We start from the raw sequence: 6,986 nt of genomic DNA on the forward strand, positions 1-6,986 counted from the left end.
AAAGTGATTCAGTTGAAATTCTTGATTTTCTTATTACATTCATACATAATCAATTTGATGTCATTGTAAAAACAATAATAAGTGATAATGCCAAAGAGCTTTGTGAAGGAAGAATTTTAAATGTATATGGAAAATTTGGGATTTTGCATCAAAGAAGTTGCACTGATACTCCACAACAGAATGGGGTAGTAGAAAGGAAGCACAGACATCTTCTTGAAACAGCAAGGGCACTTTACTTTCAATCTAAAGTTCCATTAAAGTTCTGGGGGGAATGCTTGCTTACTGCTACTCACTTGATAAACAGAATGCCTTTAAGTTCCATAGAAAATAAATCACCTTATGAAAAGGTGTATGGAACAAGACCTAATATTGATCACCTAAGGGTCTTTGTTTGTTTGGTTTATGCCTCAACTCTAAAGGCAAATAGATCCAAATTTGACTCAAGAGCCATACCTTGTGTCATGATGGGATATGAGACAGGACAAAAGGAATATAAACTTCTGAATTTGGAAACAAACAAACTGTTTGTTTCAAGGGATGTCACATTTCATGAAAAACATTTACCCTTTCACCTCTCTGATTCACCTCAAACTCCTTTAAACCCTATTTTTCTACCTAGTCATACACTCTTTAATCTACCAGAAGACCAGTCTTTACCAGATGCCTTCATTCTACCCACTGCCAAAAGAGATCCTCATACAGAAACCACACCTTAAGCAAAACAGAACATACAAACACCTCATACAACCAACACAGACATTCTTGAAGAAACATTCCTCACTCCAAACATACCTGCACCACAACCACACCCACCAAACCTTATCACCAATTTACCAGATAAAAGACCACATAAAAGGCCTGCTTGAATGGATGACTTTGTTTGTGTTGCTTATAATAACACACAACACTGGTGTAACATTGTTCAGTTTGAAGAAATACCAACACCCTGTAAAGCACTCATATCTCATATATCTGTTCTCTCTGAACCAGCAACCTACTTTGAGGTTGCACAACATCCTGAATGGGTAACAGCAATGCAGAAGGAAATAGAGGCCCTCACTGCAAACCACACTTGGGTAGTCACAGACCTACCTAAAGGAAAAAAGGCTATTGGATGTAAGTGGGTTTACAAAGTAAAACTTAAGAAGGATGGATCATTGGAAAGGTACAAGGCAAGGCTTGTGGCAAAGGGGTTCACACAAAAGTTTGGAGTGGATTATGCAGAGACCTTTTCCCCTGTAGTCAAAATGGCTACTATTAGATGCTTACTAGCCATAGCATCTAGTAAACAATGGCCCTTGTATCAAATTGACATAAACAACGCCTTTTTACATGGTTCACTTGATGCAGAAGTTTACATGACAATGCCACATGGTGTTCCTAATCCAAAGAACAAAGTATGCAAGTTGCTCAAATCTCTCTATGGGTTGAAACAGGCTAGTAGACAATGGTTTGCCAGGCTAACTACTGAATTACAACAAAAGCATTTTACACAAAGCAAGAATGTTTACTCTTTGTTTATATCAAAGATAATGTGGATCTGTGCATTGTTGCAGTTTATGTGGATGACATCATCCTCACAAGCACAAATACAACAATCCTTAATAACCTCAAATTACACCTTCACACTGTCTTTAGCATCAAAGATCTGGGTGAATTGAGTTATTTCCTTGGTATTGAGGTCTCCAGGGTGGCTACAGGCATCATATTGACACAGAGAAAATTCACAAAAGAGCTCCTTGAGAGTTGTGAAATGGATGTCTCTAAATCAGCAAAAACTCCTCTGCCAGTCAACCCCAGATTATTAGCAAATGAAGGAGAATTTTATCATGATCCTGCACAATACAGATGTCTGGTGGGCAAATTAAATTTTCTTACACATACAAGACCAGACATTTCTTTTGGGGTACAAACACTTAGTCAATTTCTTCAAAGTCCTAGAATCCAGCATGCCAAGGCTCTTTCCCACATATTAAGATACCTAGCTGGCTCCATAGGTCAAGGCATTTTACTACAGTCCAGTGATGAGCTATCTCTGCAAGGTTTTTCAGATTCAGATTGGGCCTCTTGTCCAAATACAAGGAGATCTGTCACAGGTTACATAATGCTTCTAGGAAAGAGTCCTATATCATGGAAATCTAAGAAGCAATCTACTGTTTCTAAATCCTCCTCTGAAGCAGAATATAGGGCTCTAGCCTCAGCAGCCTCAGAAATCACTTGGCTAGTGCGTCTATTGTCTGAATTGGGAATTCAAAATTTAAAACCTATTAGACTCTGTTGTGACGATCAATCAGCCATTCACTTGGGCAAGAATCCAGTTCATCATGAAAGAACAAAACATGTTGAATTGGACTGCCACTTCACTAGAGAAAAAGTATTGGAGGGGTTATTGGAGCTTGTCTATATCCCTACCACTAATCAGCTAGCTGACCTTCTAACCAAGTCTCTTGCCTCTCCTCAATTCCACAGATTACTTTCCAAGCTGGGTGTTCGATCAATTGATTCAACCACTAGCTTGAGGGGGGTATTACTGATATATGAGCTGGAAGTGAGCTGGAAGTTGGCTCATATAAAATAGAATAGTCTTCGATGTATATATATATACCCTTGTATCTGTTTTTTGAAAAACAATGATATTCAATAATAGTAATCTCTGCAATCTCTCTTCCTCCATCTCTTCTCTTCAAGAACAATTCCTCAGCAAATCTGAAAATTATATCACTTTCCGTTATTATTTTCGATCTTTGCTTTCGCTGTCGCACAACACACGACTATATCGATAAAATGCTACCCTGATAAAATCATCACCCGTATCATTGAATGGGTTAGGCAATTTAATGGGGTTATGAAATGTGTCAAAATCAGTTAAGTGTAGATCAGGATCAGACAAAATGAAATGCAGGTAGGACTGATCAGCATGAAGCTTGGTGAGATGGTAGTCATGGATCAGATCGTACCATGATTTGCATACACTTTTGAAGCGTAGCAGAGATTTTGCTGGTAATCTAACAAAAATGTTTGTTAGCGCGTCTTTATTAAGGTCTGATATGGTTACAGTTTTCATTGTAATGATTGATTGTGGGAATTGGGATTTGCCCAGAAATTCATATGTTCTTGAATTTGCCCACGGGTTCAAGATTGAACATGATCAAGAAAATCAAATTTGTTGATAACAGAAAGTAAATAGAAAGTTTGATTGAGAACTTATAATATATTTATTTTTGGGGTAAGATATCTATCACCTCCAACATGGAACGGTAGAGATAGAGGTAGTGTCCATTATGCCAGGGCGAGTTACGGGTATATTATCTTATTTGATTATACATATATATATATATATATATGTATATATATATGAAGGATTTTAAATTAAGAAGATGAGAAGCATTTTTATTTGATTTTATTTTGTTAATATATATACAAAAAGGAATACTAAAAATTTATGTCATAGTTACTTTTCTGTGTAACATAGTGACTTTTATAATTATATGTTTTGGCTCAATTATGACCTTAGATTTTTTTATCTTAGTAAACTCAAGGGTGTAGAGTGCTTCTTAACCTTCTTATTTTCAACGCCCTTCTATTTGACAAAAAAGTGTTACTTTTTAATTAAAAATGTGTTAATTTAAGGAAAAAAGTGTTACTTTTTCTTTTTAAAAAAAAGATAATTCTTTTCCTCCCAAAAGTATTACTTTCAGAAAAAATTTCTGAACAAAACTTATAAAAGGTGTTATTTTTTGGAAAAAACGTGTTACTTTGTATTATTTTTTGGAAAATTAAGCTTTTGGTTGAGTTGGTTCCTTGACATGGTATTGGTAGCCAGCGTGACAAGAGGTCACAGGTTCATATCTTAACCACTCCTCATTTAAAGTGGAATATTTAGTACCAGGTATGAGGAGAGCCTGTGTTGCATCTATACTTCTAGCCCGAAGGGCTCTAGTGTGAGGGGGTGTGTTAAAGTATATTACATATCCTAAGCCCTCAACCATCAGCTTAAACTTTTGGTTGAGTTGATTCCTTGACAAAATTAAGTTAGTTATATTTTGACCACTTTTACAACAAAATTACATTTTCATTAAAAGTGGTTCTATATTATACTCCTTCCGAACCAATTTAGTTGTCCCATTTCCTTATTTGGCAAAGTCTTTTTAGTTGTCTCATTTCTATTTTTGTCAATCTTTTTTTTATCTAAATATCCTTAGTTCACACAAGTAATTACGAATATACCCCCATATACCTTACTTACCCAACTACCCTTCACTCCTTACCCTTCACTACTTATACTTCACTATTTACCCTTTTTAATGGACCCCACACCATTCTTAATAACCGTGCCCAAGCAAATGGGACATCTATTCTGGTTCGGAGGGAGTATATTATAGTAATTTTTATTTGTATAGAAACCAAGCCACCTCCTTTTCTTTTTCTCTTTTCTCTCCCTAAAATAAACTTTAATCTTTATAGTTGATTTAGAGTAGTCATCAATCAAACTCCTAATTTCTCTGTTTTGTTTTTTTTTATTTTGTCTAATAATTTTCTTTTAAGGTCGAAACTAATTATTTTGAATCACTCTGTGTTAAGTGAATTATTTTGAACCTGCTATGAATTAATTTTTCATCATAAGCTAATATATGAAGATAATATAAAATATAAAGTAGTCTCCATCATTTATAATTGTAGCATCAAAACAATTGAATGTCTTTTTTTTTTCTCAGAATGTCATTTATAAATTATAGCATTAAAGTTGACCCTTTAAAAAACCGCTTCAGCTCGTTATTTTACTTTATGAAATGACCCATTAAAAATCCAACCCGTTAAACTAATTGTCCCAATTCTTAATAAATGAGCAAGGTCGGGCTCTAAGCGAGTCTCTTCCCCTTGCACACCTCTAACTCTAGTCAGGATGATAGGCCAATTTATGGGATATAGGATTGTATTTCCAAAGGTGGCACCCCAATTAAATGGGGCGGGCAAGCCACACTGGGGTTAGCGAAGGCCAACCTTCCATCCAAATATGCGCAATTTGTGTTTTTAACCTAATCTAGATCCTTACCAATTTATTATGTATAATACTTTTTTTCTGTTAAAGTTAAATAAACTTTTGTCTTACATTATAGAACTATACTAATTAAACAATATAATATATACTTATATTTATTATTTTAAAGTTGTTGATTTTAATCTATGATATAATATCATGTTATTCTATGATTTAAAAACAATTAAGTGATTCAAATTTTAAGTAGGATTTTAATATAGGTAAGATCTTATGATCTTAATAACATTTTAATATTGACAATCATACAATCTAATAAAAAAAATTGTAAAATTTCACATGACATTTATATAGAGATTTGCCACATGAAATAATTATTATCAAAATTAACATCAACTTATTCCTTAATATATGAGTAGTATGATTACAATTAGATATGTTCTTTTAAATTAGCTTGGAAAATATATTTGTTTTTGTATGTTGAAGTATTTGCTAATCAATAAAGTTTCTTCATTAAAATTTTAATTTCTAAAATATTACATTAAGAAACAAATGATACATGATAATAAAAATTATTTTGAGAATAATAAAGAATCATCATGATAACGTTGTTGGAAGAATATCTAGATTTTTCTTAAAAAGTATGCGAACTTTAATTTATACTTATATTTACAATCAGAATTTTTTTCATTAAAAACACTATATATTCTAAAATTTATATTTATACTAAAAACTTCGTGTATTGCACGAGTTTTTATACTAGTATAACGTATACATAATAATGGCTTATAAATTCAAGGAAGTGATTAACTTAGTGTTCTAGCTAGTGTTACAAAAATAAAGAGATCACAAGTTCAAACATTAACCTCTATTTTTTATTTCAAATATATATTGTAAATTTTTGCTTTCCTCATTTTTGCTCAAACTTTACCACTGTCTACAATATATCCAATCCGATAAATAAATGTATTCTCAATTAGTATTAAAATTTCTAATGCATCACACCATTTTCCGCTAATTATTGCTTATATATGCACATATAGATGTTTGAAAATATTCCATAATTATAATTAAAAATTAAACTTCTTTACTGATATTAAGTTTAAAATAGTTGTTGATTATTTTTTGCGTCATTATTTTTTAAAGTAAAGATAAAAATTATATCATAATTTTAAACTTTTAAAATGTATAATTATAAGTTTAATTGTAAGATCATGTGATTTAGCGATCAGATTTTATCCTAATAGTAATTAACATTAGAAATAAATTGCTTTTGATATACTTCCTCCGTTCCGTTTTAGTTGCAACATAAGGATTTTTCACACGGTCCAATGCACTAATTTCATCCTTAATATCTTTAATTATGTATAATAAAAAATTATAAAAACTTGATATTAATACTCTTTACACCAAGACGAATCAAACAAAATTCCAGTTGACTATGTTTTAACTTATAAATTAAAAATTAATCACAGATTAAGAGAGCTAAATGAATAATGTATATACTTCCAATATTGCAACTAAATTGAAACGGAAGTAGTAACATATTTTATACAAGGGTAAGTTAAAAGATTCCTACCAAGAATAGGAAAGAGAAAATTAATCCTTACTAACCCGTAATTCACATTTTAAAAGGTTGAATTACACATTTAATTAACGAATAAGCTAAGTATTTGAGAGAGGCACTATGTTATCTGAACAGTCTATATCTCATGATTTCATTTCATGAATTATTGGACTAATACAAATTAAATAGTTTTGATACTATTAAATTTTAATTACTCCAATATATAGAGTACATACACGTACATTTTAAATAAGGCTGATTATTTTCCAAACTCAAATCTTTGAAGTCTTCTCTGAATATAATTCTCTGCTTCAGCATCAACATCTTCATAATCCTTTCTGTCATTGTAATACTGCTGCTGGTACATCATTTCAGCACTATAATTAGTATACTCGTCTTTTCGGTTATTCTTCGTCAATGGAG

Source organism: Amaranthus tricolor, chromosome 3, assembly GCF_026212465.1.
Source record: "Amaranthus tricolor cultivar Red isolate AtriRed21 chromosome 3, ASM2621246v1, whole genome shotgun sequence".
Taxonomy (NCBI): domain Eukaryota; kingdom Viridiplantae; phylum Streptophyta; class Magnoliopsida; order Caryophyllales; family Amaranthaceae; genus Amaranthus; species Amaranthus tricolor.